This window comes from Sarcophilus harrisii, chromosome 2 (genome assembly GCF_902635505.1).
Source record: "Sarcophilus harrisii chromosome 2, mSarHar1.11, whole genome shotgun sequence".
NCBI lineage: Eukaryota > Metazoa > Chordata > Mammalia > Dasyuromorphia > Dasyuridae > Sarcophilus > Sarcophilus harrisii.
The window spans coordinates 513,839,835-513,858,314 of record NC_045427.1 but is presented as its reverse complement, the minus strand read 5'-3'; the positions used below and the strand labels follow the sequence as shown (position 1 = coordinate 513,858,314).

Here is an 18,480-nt window from a genome sequence, read left to right as displayed (position 1 = left end):
TGTTTTCAGAGAGAAGTCTTTCCCAACCCACCATTAATAATAATGCCTTCTCTCTAAAAATTATCTCCAATTTATCCTGTATAAAATTTGTTGTACTTAGTTGTTTGTAGGTTGTGTCCTACATGAGATCATGAGCTACTTGAGAATAGGGACTTTTTTTGTCCTACTTTGTATCCCAGCACTTAGAACAGTGTTTTGGCCTATAGAAGGTGCTTAATAAATATTTATTGATTTGAGTTGACTGAAAGGGAAGTCTTAAACACATACAAACTCATTAGTTCCATAGTGAAGCTAAGGAGAGCTGAACATTTTTTACTAGATTAAAAAGTCGATAGAGACATGAAAATAATACAAAGAAGTCAATTGCAAGCAGCACAAAATTGAGTGTTAAAGACTCAAAATGACTATAGTAATCTAAACCCAAAGACTTGTGTTTCTGGAATAAGAAATCACTATTTGAAAAAAAAAATGATGAGAAAATTTGGAAAATAGTATGGCAGAAACTAGGCAGGGACCAACACCTAACACCCTATCTATCAAGATAACATCAAAATGGCTTCATGATTTAGACATAAAAAGATATAAACAAACCAAAACACGGGATAGTCTACCTCTCAGATCTGTGGAGAAGGAAGGAATATATAGCCAAAGAAGAACAAGAAAACATTATAAATGCAAAATGGATAATTCTGAGTATATTAAATAAAAAGCTTTTGTACAAACAAAACCAATGCAGCCAAGATTGGAAGGGAAGCAGAAAAATGGGGGGGGGGGGAGGGAAATTACATCCAGGGTTTCTGATAAAGGCCTCATTCTAAAATATATAGAGAACTGACTCAAATTTATAAGATTACAAGCCATTCTCCAATTGATAAAAGGTCAAAACAATTTTCAGATGAAGAAATTAAAGCTATTTCTAGTCATATGAAAAGATGCTCTTAATCACTATTGATTAAAGAAATGTCAATTAAGACAACTCTGAGATACCACTTCATACATCTCAGATTGGTTATAATGACAAAAGAGATAATGATAAATATTGGAGGGGAATATGGGAAAACTGGAACAGTGATACATTGTTGGTGGAGTTGTGAACTGATTCAACCGCTCTGGGGAACAATTTGGAACTCTGCTCCATGGGCTATCAAACTGAACATATCATTTGATCCAGTAGGATCTTTCCTGTGCCTGTATTCCAAAGACATAAAAAAAACAGGTGCAAAAATGTTTGTGGCATCCCTTTTTGTAGTGGCAATGAATTGGAAACTGAGTGGATGCCCATTAGTTAGGGAATGGCTAAATAAATTATGGTATATGAATATTATGGAATATTATCGTTCTATAAGAAATGACCAGCAGGAAGATTTCAGAAAGGCCTGGAGAGACCTACATGAACTGATGCTAAACAAAGTGGGCAGAACCAGGAGATGATTGTACACGGCAACATCAGGATTATATGATGATCAATTCTGATGGGCGTGGCTCTCTTCAACAATGAGATGATTCAGCCCAGTTCCAATCTGCATCAAGAAAGAGGACTATGGGAACTGAATGTGGAGCCCACATACTATTTTCACCTTTTTTGTTGTTATTGTTGTTTGCTTGTTTTTCCTTCTCATTTTTCCCCTTTTGATCTGACTTTTCTGGTATAAAATGATAAATCTGGAAATATGTTTTTAAAAATTGTATACATTTAACCTATATTGGATTGCTTGCTGTCTAGGGGAGGGAGAAGTGGGGGAGGGAGGGACAAAAGGTTTTATAAGAGAATGTTGAAAACTATCTTTGCATGTATTTCAAAAATTAAAAAGCTATTAGTTAAAAAAAAAGTATTAGAAAAAAAAATCAGTGGCTAAGTTGTGCTTGAAATATTTTAAGGAAACTAGTAATATATTACAAAAAAAGGGGAAATTACAAGATTGTCTCACATAACAAGTCTTTAAAACACACACACACACACACACACACACACACACACACACACTTTCCCACCCAGTCTCGGTAATACTTATAAAATAAATTTTCTTCTTTGTGCTAGGACCTTTAGTTTACTTTGTTCCTTTCCTGTGCTCTATCAAAATGTATAAAGACATCCAACATTTTATTGCTGTTTATTTTCTTGAATATTGTACACTATGAATTACTGGTCCACTCTTCTGGAATTTTTTTCTATAGTATGCCTGCTACTCTATAATGCTACCAGGCTTGACAGTTCAATGTGGACATTTTTATTCCATTTTTTTTCCCAGTCAGTCTGAAGCCCTCTTAATAATATTTTCAAGATTCCAATCAAATTTTTTTTTAGTCTTCATTGGGTTTACTCCATCCCTAGCCAAGAACCCATCATTATGAAACTACTACAATCTACAATATAATATAATCTATTATAATCCTTTATTTCAAGCCATAATTCAGAAGTCCATTCTCAGACACTCTCGCTCTTTTCTGATTCAATCAGCAGTCGTAATAAAGGCAGGACCTCTGCTTCTAAGGTATTAAGTTTTTGCCAAGAATTTTATGACTTCAAATACCCAAGAGTCTTCTTTTTTTTTTCTTTCTTTCCCAATGTCACATTTTTTTTTTTTACTTGTCAACATCCTGATGCAGATAAGAATTCCTCTCAGCCTCTTCATATATTTTTTCTTGTTTTCTTCTTGAAGTACTTCTTAGATTCATTCAAAGAATGCTTCATTCTCTTTTATTACCTGGAAAGTAGGTGGGCATCATGATATAGTAGATAAAGTGCTAGATTAGGAGTCAGTGGACTTCATTAAAACATGACCTACGGCAAGTCCTTTAATTGCTCTAGATCCTAGTTCCTCATTAGTAAAATGAAAGAGCTCCATACAGTGACCTCATGAATTGTGATCTTATAACTTCCTATAGTCCTATAGTCCTAAAGTCCTTCCACTTTCTTTTTTAGGATGGAAACCAATTTGCATTTTGTGCTTATATGCATGTTATTTTATACTGATAGAAGTAAAAAATATAGCACCCTTTCTGCAGGTAACTGAAAAATTCTCCTGGACTCCTCACATTAGCTTGAAACAAGAATTTTCTATCTTCTTCTTCACAGTTTTTTCTTTTTTTCTGATACTATCAATAATTATGGCCCATTTTCTGTTCTGAGGAATCAGTCATTGGAGGCTCCAAAGTAAAGGTTAATATATTTAGACTGGACAACCAATATACATTTAAGTGACTATTATATGCTGGTCACTATGCTAAGCCTTGGGAATATTAAAGATGCAGGAGAAAGTCCCTGTCCTTAAGGACTTCATACCTTGCCCATAAAAGTTTCTAGAGGGCAGGTACTATTTTTATTTTGGCATTGAATCTACAGCATCATGATACCAATAGAAGACACTTAAATGCTTGTTTAATTTAATTTCTGGATATAGACCAATACAATTTGTTTTACTGCTTTTAACTAGCAATAAATATGGTTTTGTTGTAAACAAATGCAGACAAATAAACAGGTGATCCACAAGCAGCAGAAATCCAATTTTTTTCCCTGAGGCAATTGGGGTAAAGTGACTTGTCCAGGGTCACACAGCTAGGAAGTATTAAGTGTCTGAGACCAGCTTTGAATTCAGATCCTCCTGACTTCAGGGCTGGTGCTCTATCTGTTACACTACCTCACTGCCCTAGAAACTCAATTATTTAATAATTATCTTTTGCTTTCCCCTCTGATTCTGTTGACTTGACTTCTAAAACTTGACACTGTCTCAGCGTCTAACTCTCCAGACTTTTCTTTCATGCCTTGCCAGAGCTGAAAATAGAAGTCAGCTCCACTCACTCTGATTCTGTTACCCCTTGCAATAGGTCAACCTGCTTTTCTGTCTGTTCTGTCTTTTCATCCTGGAACATCCCTTTACTCATGCAGCCTCCTTTTCCCATTGGCCAGTTCTTTTGGAACCCCTGGAAGGATCCAGGCCAAGCATCTTTCATTCCTCTCCAGGATCTGCTTCTGACTCCCCAGATTTCACAGCTATTTCCTCATTAAAATGTAAGCTCCTTGAGGGCAAGAACTGTCTGCAATACTTAGGACATTGCATGGAACTTTAAAAATGCTTGTTGACCTGATTTAATTACCTACCTTACTTCTCCTTACCATTTTTTCCTCCTTATCTCCTTGTACTTCCTTGGCTTCTAGACTCTCTGTCTCCACTGTAAGGACAACATATAGCATATTAAACATACAGAAAAAGTTAGAATTATTTGCATTATAAGCATCAAAGATAGTAGAGCATAATATTATCTAATGAGATTTTCCAGTATTGTTTCATCTTGCTATTGAACTCCAGATATGTCTCAAATTCTCTGGAAATTAGGCTCTCTGTCCGCTAGAGACAGGACAAAAGGTAATATCAATTTATTTAGTCTCTGTATGTTTAATATACTATGTGTTGTCCTTACAGATCTCATGTTTCCCTTACCTAATACAACTATTATTCAGTATTGTTTAGCAAAATGTTTTTCAGGATTATAAAGGTAAATATAATCATTCATAAAAAAAACACATTTTATATGCATACATAAGCAAACTTGTTTGTTTTGTGTAATAGATTTGTAGCATCTAATGTCCCTTGCCACCATTTTGGAAAAAAAGAACTACTAGAGATTAAGGGCTATTTTCAGTCCTGGGATATCTCATGTGTCACCAAGGAAAAAATTCTCACTTAGCCCAAACTCAATGTCTTTCAACCAACATAATTTATTAAGTGACTGTTTTGTAATGAACACTATGCTAAGCCTTGGGAATACAAAGGAAGCAGGGAAAACTCCCTGTCCTTTAAAAACTCACAATCTAATGAAGGAGACAACCTATAAATAAATATATATAAACAAACTACATATGGCATAAATAGGAAACAATTAACAGAGAGGGAAGTCACTATAACTAAAAGAGGTTACAAAAATCTTCCTCCAAAAGATGATATTTTAGTTGAGACTTCAAAGATAGGAATTCATGATCTAAGAGATTCATTAGCATTGGCTTTTAAGGCCTAGGATCATTTCTATTCCATGCTCAGGCACATATGCATTTCTAGGGATAAATAGGAAATACCAAGTGCCATAGGATAAAAACAGTCTCCTTCATAATGGGTAGTAAAGCAGGTTGACCTATTGCAAGGGGTACCAGAATCAGAGTGAGTGGAGCTGACTTCTATTTTCAGCTCTGTTAATAACTAGTTGCATGACTGCATGCAAATCCCTTCACCATTCTGAACCTCAAGCCTTCAATTTGTAAAAGGGGAGACTTGGCGTAGGTGATCACTAAGATCCCTCGTAGTTCTGAGAGCCCACAGTTCTGTTTTACCCTCCTCCCTGCCATCCATCAATCCATCCATCTTTCCTTCCAAATAGCAAGTTCAAGCAGCAATGAAAATTCCCTTCATCCTGATTTGCACCATGCTGAGTTGTTCAGGCTCCAGCCCTCGATATAAATCTGCTCATATGAAAAAATCAAGCTGTCTTAGTCACTCATATTATGGCTTGAGAAAAGGCAATTAAATGCTTTCTTAATTATAGGACGGCAAGAGGTTAATGAGTTACTATAAAAACCAGGCCCAGCCATCTGATGGCTGTCACTGAAACACGCAGATGGAGAGAGATCCTAATTTGTAAGTCACAAAGACAGAGAATCACTCAGAACAGAGAGGCAGGAGAGGGGATGATGGAATAGGATGCTGAGAGGAGCGGCTTAGACCCTGAAGCCCAAATACCTCTTTTCAGCAGGTCACATAGAGATTTATCAGTCTCCTGAGGCTTTGAAAACACCCACTAAGGAGAAGAGTATAGGGGGTGAAAAACTATTGGTCCAGAAACTGATTCATGGATGTGATGGGACTCTAGTGATTAATGTCCTTAGGAGCCACAATGCTCAATTAATCAATCAATCAACAGGCATTTCTTAAGCATTTTATATGTGCCAGGAATTATACTAAGCACTGATGACAAAAATATAAAAATAATGGCTCAAAAATTTAGATAGTGTCCACAGCAGGGGAAATGGTACTTACAAAATAAATCCTTAGCAATTGGGGTATGGTGAGGGGACACAGTTAGGATAAGAGTGCAGAATCCAGTACTGAGAGGAGAAAATACAAAGAGAGAGACAGACAAAAAAAAAAAAAAAAAAAAAAAAAAAAAAAAAAAAAAAAAAAAAAAAAAAAAAGGGCAGAGATGTACAAAGAGAAATAGTCTGAAAAACAAAAACAGGAAGGCAGATACAGAGTTCCTCAGAACCAGAAATAAAAGGGAATTGTTAGATTGTTTGATTTATCTTACTTATTTATATACTTAATTATATATAGTACAGAAAGGGCCAGCCACAGAGTTTTGAAGATTTGTGTTCAAGTTCTGTTTCCTGCATGAATTTGAGTATTACTTCTCACTATTCTTGGGTAATTCTCTAATACTCTAGAAAATTATACACGAGTTAATAATCTAAGTTCTCTTTATTGAATAAATCAGAAGTCCAAATTCATTTCCATCCAAATGTTCTTTCATTTCTTATTATTCTTATCTTCTGAGTATTCTTATTAAATTTCATCTTATTTGCCACATTTAATTCAACTCAACAAACATTTATTAAGTGCCTAATTATGCAAAGCACTGTGCTAAGTGTTGGGGAAGATATAAAATTCCCTTTTTTATCTTGGGAATGTGCCTTCCTTTATTATTCGTAATCATATATTTAATAATGTTCTATTCTTTCTAAGTATCCTCAGCAGCATGAACTTTTTCCTTTCGGGAATTGGAAAGTAAAGTTGCATTCCTTTCAGGGCTTTGACTTTCTATTCTGTAAAATGAAAGCAGGATAATTTTTAACATATCTTATAGGTCCAACAGTTTAATGATTCTACAGGACATCAACATCTTCCTATGATGCCCACTGAAATGTTTTCTCTTCTCCCTTGAAATGATTTTATTTTGACATTCTCAACCATCTCCCCAGTCCAAGACCTATCATCTGTGAATGAAAAAATGCCTAATTTGTACATTGAGCGGTCCTCCCCCACCCCACTCACTCTCAGACCTCTGTGAACCCCAGAGCAGCTAATTTACTCCCATTCTACTGAGCAAGTCATAAGTCCACCAGCATAACTTAACATGGGACAAAAAGAGCAAATGCAAACTATAGCTCTTCACACCCCCAATTCCCCTTCCCCTCTTCCATCTTGCTTCTCTGCAGGTATCTGTGATCCAGGGGCCAGAAGCTGTTCCATGAACAAGCCATTCCTACTCTCAGCTCCAGGCATTCTCTCAGGCCCCCACACCTTTCTGGAACACACCCCCTCCTCCACTCCAACAAGTGACTCCCTGGCTTCCTTTAAGTCCCAATCTAAATCCCACCTTCCATGGGAAGACTTCTTTTGTGATTTTTGTTGCTGTTGTTATTCAGTCACATCTGACTCTTCGTGATCCCATAGACAAGGTTTTACTATACCCCCCTATCTCCTAGAGTCTGTACAAGTTTATATTCATTGCTTCCGTGACATTATCTCTCCATCTCACCCCCTGCCATTCCCTTTTCCTTTTGCCTTCCATCTTTCCCCACTTCAGGGTCTTTTCCAATCAGCCTCATCTTCTCATCATATGTCCAAAGTATTTAAATGTCAGCTTCAGTATTTGATCTTGAGTGCAAAGCCTGAATTAACCTCTTCAAGTATTGACTGATTTGATTTTCTTTCTGTCCAAAGCATTCTCAGAAGTCCTCTCCAGCACCACAATTTCTATGTAGCCCAACTCTCACAGTCATACACCGGGAGTAGAAACCACCGCTTTGACCACACAGACCTGGGCTGGCAAGGCAATATCTCTGGTGTTTAGTGACAATGACTTGCCACTGGTTTTCCAAAGTCCCATTGGGACATATTGTCTTAGATTTGCCATATCTTTCCTCTCAAGGAAATCTCAAGGATTCCAAAGCTGCATTTGCCATATGTAATGATCTCTGTGCCCAAGAATATAAAATCTGACACTCCTTCCATTTCTTCTCCCTACATTTGCCAGAAAGTGATGGAACCAGTTGCCAAGATCTGGGTTTTTTGATGCTACTCTTCAAGCCAGTTTTTACACTCTCCCCTTTCATCCTCATCAAGAGGCAATTTTTCTTCACTTTCAGCCATCAGAGTCGTGCCATTTGCATATCTGAGATTGTTGATCTTTCTCCCAGCAATCTTAATTCCAGCTTTTGATTCATCTAGCCTGGCATTTTGTATAATATACTCTGCATTTGAGTCAAATAAATAAGGTGACACTATACAGCCTCGTCGAACTCTGTTTCCAATCTTAAAACAATGAGTTGTTCCATATTTGGTTCTACTGTTGCTTCTTTGTCCACATACAGATTCCCCCAGGAGACAAGTAAAACGATCTGGTACTCCTTCTTTAACCCTTCAATTCTAGAGCCTCCCCTCTATTAATTATTTCCTACGGCCAAGTCCATGTTTGGTGGCACCCTTTGCACCACTGCTGCTAAGTTCAGTCCTGACACTCCAAAGAAATCAAATTTTTCAGCTATTGTCATTGCTAAGAAGTTGATGCTACATGCAGGGAGAAAATTGGGCAAACTCAAAAGGACATAAAAATAACCAAGTCAGTCATCGTGAGACAATAGGAACAGATAATGAAGCTTTCATCAAGGGAATAAAGGAACATCAGGACTGGAAATGGCCTGGGTAAAATCATCAAGGAGAGTGGTCACGTGGGGACCCTTTGTCCCAAATAAGGTAAAATGATTCTTGGGCTCCTTTTGAAGAAGCTTCAATGAAGAAATCACATCCTTTCAGCTTCTTAAAGAAACTGCAGCCCAATAGCCAAAGCATCTTGACGTGGTGTATATGAGGAACACTAGCATGACATAAGCCTGAGTAAAGAGATCAAAGTCAGATGGGAAATGCTAGACTAAAGAATTTGGGTTTTCTTTGGTATGCAGCAGGGAGGGAGCCATTTAATTTTGCAAAGCAAGGGACTGTTGATTCCTTTCTCCAAAATACAGTCTGCATTGAGGGAAATTGAGCAGAGAAGAGACCTATCCAAGCTCCAGCACACATGCAAACATTTTGCTAAGAACATATGCCCAACATTGGGGGATTTTAATGTCTGTGGCCTAAGTCAATGGATGTAATTTTATAAGGCCTCAAAGAGATTGCAGGGTTCTTTGTGTGGGCCGAGGCAAGTTCTCAGATCCCATTTCCTGCATCATCACCACAAGCCGAGGTGGTTACCCAGAGCCCATAGATTTCCCCACTAGGGGATAGGGAGGAAATTACAATGATTTGTCACTGGTTTTCCAAAGTCCCATTGGGACATATTGTCTACATATCTTTTGGCTTTGTCCATGGATAATAAGCAAGTTCCAGCCCTCAACAAACTTCTAATGTAGCCTAGTTATCATGAGATGCTGACTACTCATTTTCTGATTCATTCCACATTTTGTATCTCCAAGAGCCATGAACTGTTGGTCCCTGTGGGTCATAGTTTCAGCAGAAAATAATGGTCCCAGAAAAGAGCTAAGAGATGACCACCCAGGGAACCATAGCTGACTTTCCATTATTTAAGGGCCAATTATCCAGTTTGTGGATCATTCAGAACCCTTGCTTCTCTGCCTCCTTCCCTTTTCCCTTTTGACCAGGACACCAGAGAGAGAAGGGAAAAGAAAAAAGAATTAAATCCACCCATTTCACCACTTATTTGGAGTTTTACTCAGATTCTTAATCTTTTCTGTGTTATGAACCTCTTTGATGGTCTGCTAAAGACTATAAGCCCCTTTTTTTCAGAATAATATTTTAGTGAGTATTATAAAATATACAAATTGGAAAAGAAATTAAAAGATAACTATATTGAAATGATTATCAAAATATTTTTTTTAAGGTTAAGAATCCCTGGTATAGTGAGAAAGCTAAAACTGGGGCTAAAATGAGTGTTGCAATTTCTCCTTAAGATTGATTTTGTTCCCCACTAATACAAGAGTCAGTTATCTTGTTATTTCTAAAAAACAACATTGGTTGGGGCTGGAGCTGCTGGAACCGGTCTGTGTCCCAGCAAGGCAGGAACTCTCCAGTGGCCCTCATAGCAAGGAGGGCTCAGGCCATCTGTGGAGATCACTGACCTTCTTCGTTGGTCTCCCGGGGGTCACATGCTGCACTTTTACCTGAAATCCCTCCTTTGTCCCCTATCAGACCAACCCCTTCCCATGGAGAATTGGAAACTATAGCCTATTTCATAACATCACATCAAACCTCTCCAAACTAGGTATGAGGACCAATAAAGAAAACTTGGACCATGCTCATCAAGCACAGCAGCTGTTAGACCATCCTTTTCTCTTTATGTGGATTAGAAAATTCAGTTAACTTGCATCCCATAGTGACAAATATGCTGAACTTTTATCATTTTGCTTGTAATTGGGACAGCTTAAATAAATAATTATTACCCAAAAACAAAAAACAAGAAAACCAATTTTGAATTTCTGGTGAAATCTGGCTATACTGCTTCCACTTTGTTCTTTTTAGATCAAAGTCTTTTGTTAGCAGAGTCATTGCTATAGGTTGAGAGATTTCAGAGTCAACCATAGACATTCTGATTTCAATTCCCTTCCTCCCTGTCCCTCCCTAATCACTCAGGCCAGGAGTTCAGGGGAAAGGAAAATCCATAAAGCCATATATACATGAGATCATCAGGTCAGCCAGGGTTCCAGTGCAGAGCGAGTGTCACTGTAGATTGCCCAAATTTATCTTTAATGACTTTCAAGTATTTGCTGACTGATGAATAAGCCCTCAGACCAAAGGCTTTCTTTGTCTTCTTTAACTTATAATTCCTTGAGAGTATTTTAAGGAAAGCATCACTCACCCATTATATATGCCTGATCACCATGGCACTGAAACATTGCTTTGGAAGAGTCATTTGATGCCCTGAATGCCTCCTGAGCCTTTCTTCAAAGCAGGTACAGAGCTGCTTGATTAAGGAGGATGATTCATATGTCACTCTGAATGAATGAATCAGAGAAAAAGAACTTGTTTTAGGAGACTGATCATGAACCTTTGGGGTGAATTTTAATAAGCTCAGTCTTATGAGAAAAAATTTATGTATACAAATTCACATGAGATAGATTCTAAAGCAATATATGAGCAAAGGCAAGATCCTTCTGGGAACTGTGGTGCTAAGGGAATTCAGAGCAAAAAAAGGATCATGAAGCAATGGACTTGGGATTGAATGGTGGCTCCTCCACAAAAACTCCTTCCTTCCTTTCTCCCATCCAAGTCAAATTTCCGATACTGCCTGAGTCAAGTCCAGTGGTATTATCAGGTCAGAGGTCTCCAATCAAGTGATAATGGTAAACTTTCATTGATCTCCCAGATCTGCCAGATCAACATCAGAGGCTGCCAGCCACTAACTCAGCTTCCTTTCCGTTCCCCAGAACAGTGCCAAGTCACCATCAATTTTGCATAGATATTTAAGTAAGTAGAGCAGGAGTTCTTAATCTTTTTTTCTGAGTTATGGAACCCTTTGGCATTCATTGAAGACTATGGAACCTTTCTCAGATGAATGTTTTTAATGCTTAAAATCAAATTCACAGGATTTCAAAGGAAATCAATATTATTGAAATACAGTGGTAAAACTAAGTGTTTTTAAAAACAAGTTCTTCAACTTCAGATTAAGACCCTGAAATATAGAACATCCTCTAGCAGATGGTAGACAATAGAGAAAACAGTTTTTACAAAATCTCATCCTATTTCCCCAAAGAAGGGAGTGGAAGGGAATAAGCATAACCTATCTGCCAGGCCCTGTGCCAAGTGTTTTACAAATATTTTCTCATTTGATAATAAGGTGAACAGTGTATCAGGAAAAGGTTTAGTTTCTTCCATTAATATTTGCAACCAAAAAAAATTACCCTTTTTTAAGGAGAGCTCAAATTACCTTTGCTACCTCAGCTACCCAAAAAACAGATAAGCAATATTATTACTATGCTAAGTTCTCAAGAAAAAGAAATGCCCTGAAAGTAGAAGAATCCACAGTCAGCAAAACATGCCAGACAAGCAGCAGAAGCAGCCAAATGCTGAACAATATATGTCTCAGTCCCAAGACTGTGACATCATGTCCAAAGGAACTCCCAGGAGATCAAACAGACTTAATCAATCATCAATCAATCAACAAATATTTATTAAGAACTGACTATGTTCCAGGTACTATGCTACCACTAGGGACACAAAGACAAAAAAGAAACTCCCTGGTTTTTTGGTGGATTTTTTTTTTAGGCAATGGGGTAAAGTGACTTGACCAGGATCACACAGCTAGTAAGGATCTAAGGCCATACTTGAATTCAGGTCCTCCTGACTCCAGAGCTGGTGCTCTAGCCACTGTACCACCCAGATGCTCCAATCCCTATTCTTATATTCCATAGGAAGAAACAACCTTTACACCTAGAATTATACAAAATAGGTACAAAGGAAACACCCAATAATTTGGGCTATGATGCATAAAAAGACAAGGTTAGGGAGTTTGATCAAGAAAGGTTTCATGTAGGATGAGCCTTTGAGGTGAGCTTTGAAAAGTGAGCATGTTGCATGAGGGATAATCTGTGCAAGAAAAGAGGGAAGATTATGTGAGAAATAGCGAGAAGGCCCCTGGGCTGAAGCACAAACATAGTCATGTATGGGGTGTATATATATATATATATATATATATATATATATATATATGGTATAGCCTCATACTCTCTGTGTATCCATAGAGTATATAAAGAGGAGGAAGGTGTGATCAGCCTCAAAATGTAGCTTGAATTAAGAAAAGGAGCCTGTCTGGCAGTAAAGGTGGGTACCACGTAGGATTCTGAGGCAATTTGGAGAACTACTAGTGAACACCTTTGGTTCAACGTTCATCATATTGAAGATACTATATGGCATTAACCAAGGAAGGAAGAGGTCCAGTTTTCTCTTCACAAACACACACATGCTAAAATATATGTACAGGAAAAATAAGTATGTAATGTGTGCTGCTTTGTATTCTTTTAAGTAGTTTGTTATTTAGAGCCCAGCTTCTTAAACTCTGGGTCTCGACCCACATGGGGTCTTGTAACTGAATGTGAGGATCACAAAATTATGATTTATTATCACTAAATATTTGGTTTGTATTTCTATTTTAGACTCATATACCCAGAGTCACATAAAAATTTCTTAAGCGAAAAGAAGTCACAAATGGAAAAAGTTTAAGAATCCCTGATTTAGAATAGTGATTATTAAATTGGGATCTCTTTGATCCATAGGCTAGCCTCTTAAAATATTTCATATCTCTGATAAAACACATTCCTCTCCTTGGTATAGAATCATGGGAGGATAGCCTATGGGCACAGAATATTACATATTCTGTTAAAATTGCTTACTTTGTTTAGGATCCTGAAATTACAAATTTAGAGTTAAAAGGGGAGGTGGGGTTTAGAAGTCATCAAATTCAATCCCTTCAATTTACCAGTAAGGAAACTGAGTCACAGAGAGGCAATGCTACTTCCCCATGAAAACATAGATAGGAGTCAGGAATCAAATCTGGATATTTCAATTCTAAATATAGCACTTTTTCCATTAGTCAGTCTCGCTTAACTGTTTTTCATTGTTATGAAAAAAGGTTTGATTATGAGAATTTATATATACACATAATATACATATATGTTATACATACATAATATGCATATGTACATACACATTTAGATATACATGTGTAAAATAAAAAGTGTTAACTTTTTGACAGCTATTTTACTTTTTTTCCTAATCACATGTAAAAACAATTTTTAACATTTGGTGTTTTTTTAATTTTGAGTTTTCAATTCTTTCCCTCCTCCTCACCTCTTTCTTTGAAAAGGCAAGAAATTTGTTAGAGATTTTACATATGTAGTCAGTCATTCAACACATATTTCCATATCAAATATGTTGCAAAAGAAGACAGACCAAAAAAAAGTTGAAAATCTTAAGAAAAATACATTTTAAAAATTATGCTTCAATTCAGACTCTATTAGTTCTTTCTCTGGAGGTAGATGATATTTTCCATTATAAGTCCATTGGAATTGTTTTAGTTCATTGTATTGCTAAGGAAAGCAAAATGATTCACAGTTAATTGTTTATTACAGTATACAAAGTTATCCTGGCTCTGCTCATTTCACTTTTCATCAATTCACATAATTCTTTCCAGGTTTTTCTGAGAGCATTTAGCTCATTATTTCTTATAGCACAATAGTATTCCATCACAATCATGTACCTCAACTTGTTAAGTCATTCTCCAATTGATAGGCATCCCCTCAATTTCCATTTTGTCACCACAAGAAGCTGCTATAAATATTTTTGTACATGTAGGCTCTCTTCCTTTTTATTAAAACTCTTTGGGGTACAGCCTTAGTAAATTTACTTACTAAATTTATTAGTAAATTGCAAAATTTAGTACTAAATTACTAAATGGTATTAATAAATTACTAAATTTACTAAATAGGTACAGTTTTATAGCCTTTTGGACATGGTTAACAAGAATTTAAAAATAATATCTATGGTCTGTGACTTTTTTCCTAACTTAAAATAATCATTTATTTAGAACTATTGAGTTAGAGTTGGAGGAGCCATTAGAAATCATCTAGTCCAATATATTCATTTTACAGATGAGAAAATTGAGGACCAAAGAGGGATATAATGACTTCTCTGAGATCACATGGTAATAAGTGGGAAATCCATTCTAAATAAAATGCTCTTTCCTAACAGTTTTGCTTAACTGTTTTTCTTTATTACAAAAGAGTTTCAATGGTGAGATCGCATATCTCAGGAAAATGACCATAAAATTTTAAGACATCAAGACTCTTTAAAAGAGCTGAAAAGGAAGTAATTTAATCCAATATTATCAACTCAGAAATGAGGAAGCTTAATCCTGAAGTCACACATAATAAGAAGCAAAACTGAAGCAAAGGTATCTGTCTCCAAATCCAGCAATTTCTCCACCATCTTCTCATAGCTTCCACTAGAGTCCTCCAATGGGACTCTGCATTCTCCCTTCAGAAACCTTGCTGTTCGGCAGCATCTTAGGGTCTTTCGCCTCCAAAGATACTGATCACTCCCAAAAGCTTAAGAACAACTGGTAAGCTTTGGGGACTGAGAGGGAAGGTTAGATTAGAACTGATCGGGACACCCTGTTCAACTGATTTCCCTTCCACCCAGCTGATGAAATTATGGGAAGCAAGGGGCAAGAAAAGAAAATGATATGTTAAGGTCTTAAAGTACGTGTGTCTGTCTCTTGTTATCCTCTTACAAAGTAAGAAGTTCTTGAGTCAAGGATTTTGAGGGCGGCTAGCTACTGGCTGGACAAAGGATCAATATAACATCAGTCATATTTTTAAAAAGCAAGACATTGTCTCTAGGAAGTCAGTCAAAGAGAAAGACAATTCTATGGAGTGAGAGTTTTGAATCAAGAAAAACCCCTCCCTTGAAACAGAATTGTTCCTCACCTAGGGAGGAGGGTGGATTAATTTCTCTCTCCTCTCCTTCCCTCCCCACCATTGGTCATGGTATATTGCAGCAGAGATACTCACCTGGTAGTGTACTGGTACCAGTGGTGGAACAGACTGATGGAAAAGGCACAGATGCTGCATCCAGAAGTACAACAAGAGGATAGTAAAATAAAACAAAATAAAACACAAAAAAAAAAAAAAAAAAAAAACTATAGGGGTTCTGCAGTGCTAGGGAGTGTGAGTTACCTGGCCACATGTATTCCCTAGATGTATCCATAACATGACTGATATTGCATGTATTTATAGGAGAGTATACCCTAGCTTTATGGGTTAATGGTTCTTTAAAAATTATCATAGCTATTAGTTCAATCAATGCCTTACTTTGTACTGGTTGTGTCTTGTGGACTACTCTTTAAACATAAGCATACCAATAGGGGCTTGTGAGCTTTAGATTTTTTTGTTTATTTGTTTTTGTGAAGCAATTGGAATTAAGTGACTTGCCCAGAATCATACAGCTAGCAAGAGTCAAGTGTCTGAAGCTGGATTTGAATTGAGATCCTCCTGACTCTTGGGCCAATGCTCTATGTATTACACTACCTTACAGCCCAAACTTTAATTTTTAAGAATATGGACTCACAGACTAACTTGAACCTAGGAATAGTCACAATGAGTAAGGGTTTGGGGCAAGTTGGGATAGCCCAGAAGGAACACTATATACTGAATCAGAGAAATCAAAGAAATCACAGAACAATCAATAGCAATGGAATGCCACGGGCATTCTTCTGGCCTGAAAAGCAGGGTAAAAGTGAGAGATGAAGAGGGAAAGGGAGATGAAGAGGACAAGAGAGAGGGAAAGGAGTAGAGAAGAAGGAGAGAGAGAGAGAGAGCAATGGGGACAGGGATAAGGGAAGAGGAAGAAGAGAGGAGGAAAGGAAAGGGGATAGAAAAGCAGCACTCTCCCTCTGCTGCCTGCACTTTATTTGTATTATAACCAACAACTGCGGGTGGTGGTGAGAATAGTTTCACTCCAAGAGAGCAGGAAGAGGAAAGTGAGCTCATCGGGGGAGCCATGAACACTACATCACTTGAACACAATATTATGGGAATGGTCAGAATCTAAGCTATAGCTGTCCTGGGACTCCAGTAACTTATGTACCCGTAGAAATCATTTTCCTGGAAGATGCTTTTTAGGCAGTGTGGAGGCTCAGGTGACCCTTATATCATCCAATCCCATGTTCCCTTGGATTTACACAGCCTGGCTTCCTACAGTAGAAAGAAATCTAATTACAGGTGGAATAACTTACAGGTGGAGAGATTGCAAGCAAGAGCTATGAGCATGGTTATAAATCTTCAGGGCTAAATCTTGGGGAAAATGAACTGATGCCAAGATGCTGGTCTTTTTGCAACCCAAAGTGTAAGCAGTCCAATGAAACCCAATTGTGGTCAAGAGAGTAACTGGACTTTAAATGAACAGGAGCCATTCAGAGCCTAGATCCTAGTGCAAAGTGAGAAGCAGTGGGGTACAGGGGTTGCAGGGATGGTTGAGAAACCCAGAAGACCTGGGTTGAGGCTTTGCCTCTGATATATAATGCCTTATCACACTAATCAAATAATTTAGTTTCTTGATGCACTAGGAAACATTCCAAGACTATAAGTTGCACGAGTTGCCCCTCTGAGCTTCAATACCCAGGATTGTCCACAATGATAACATCCTAAGACCAGGTACTCACAACCCACCAAAATTAACAATAATAGTAATAATAATAAATAATAAAATAATTGGAAACTGTAAGAGTAGCAGACTAGTAGTTAGAAGACCTCGATTCAGATCATAATTTGCTCACTCTTCTATTACATCTGTGACTTTAGGCAAATGACAAGCATTTCAAGTTTCAATTTCCTCACCTCTAAAATGGAGATTGAACTAATCATTACTATTGTCCTCAAAAAACATATGTTGAGAGTCATTTCTTCCTCTAATGCTTAAGACCTTGAGACATCAAAAGCCCAGGCTCAGTTTCCACATTTGTAAAAGAAGGAGATAGGACTAGAGATCCCTAGAGTGATGGCTCTCACAGTCTCCAGACCACAAGGATAGCCACTTCTTCTCCCCTCAGGGATCTAAGAGTTAACTCTGAGAAGCTGCTTTTTTTTCTAATATTATAGTTTGTAAATCCCTAATAGTGTTCTCTCCATTGATTTTCAATTGATTTCAATAAATTAACCAGACTTAATTATCTTTTTAGAAATGATATTTCTATATATTTCTTTTTTCACAAAATTATCTTAATAGAATTTATGAATAAAAAGATTCTACAGTGAAATGATAAACACTTTTAAAATATATTAAGATCTATTGAAATAGAGACCCTAGAAATTGCAGAGTTCAGTAGGATTTGACTTGTCTACTAAATTATAATCATTCAATACTTTATAAGAAAAAGATATCAAATATCCACTACTACTAAAGTCATTGTCATCTTGGATAAGACATAAAGCTTTTCTCCATCATCTGACAAGACATATCAAAAACTACTTTATGAAATATAAAGAATCAATATTTCTCTTCCACAAAAGCTTTTGAACAGCCAACCAGTTTATAACAAGAATGGGAGGAAGAAGCATTGGTCAAAGAGAACAATTAGTTCATCAGGTAAAGTGATAACTGTAAGAAAAATTAGTACATTACATTCTCCTTAAACCAAGAACACACAAATACACACATAGTACAGGGAAAGAAAGTAGACTTCAGCTTAGAAAGTACATGTGGCAAAGATGTTATTTAAATCACCTTGTAGCTAAATGTCTTTCTCCCTTTTATGAAATTTCCCTAAATATGTTAGTGAAGCTTCTTGAGTGTGTCTACCAATGCAGACATTGGCCATCAGCCAATATTGGTCTCTATCAGGATATCCATGAGAAGTTCAAAGTCTTCTGACTTTTTAAAGTTTACAAGATCATTCTTTGGTCAAGAAAAGAGAAAAATGGACAAA

At 37.0% G+C, this 18,480-nt stretch overlaps 1 long non-coding RNA gene across 2 annotated transcripts in view; it reads right to left on the bottom strand.

The window, feature by feature from the left end:
* Window positions 1–2,488: 2,488 nt before the first annotated feature.
* LOC100927804 overlaps window positions 2,489–18,480 on the bottom strand; it is a 40,064-nt gene continuing 24,072 nt past the window's right edge. The window contains exons 2-4 of one of the 2 annotated variants that reach the window (XR_001120638.2): window positions 10,861–10,996; window positions 4,100–4,170; window positions 2,489–2,705 (exon numbers count right to left, since the gene is read on the bottom strand). This is a non-coding gene — a long non-coding RNA (uncharacterized LOC100927804). The remainder of the gene's footprint in view (window positions 2,706–4,099; window positions 4,171–10,860; window positions 10,997–18,480) is intronic. The other variant, XR_004232387.1, reaches the window with a different exon arrangement.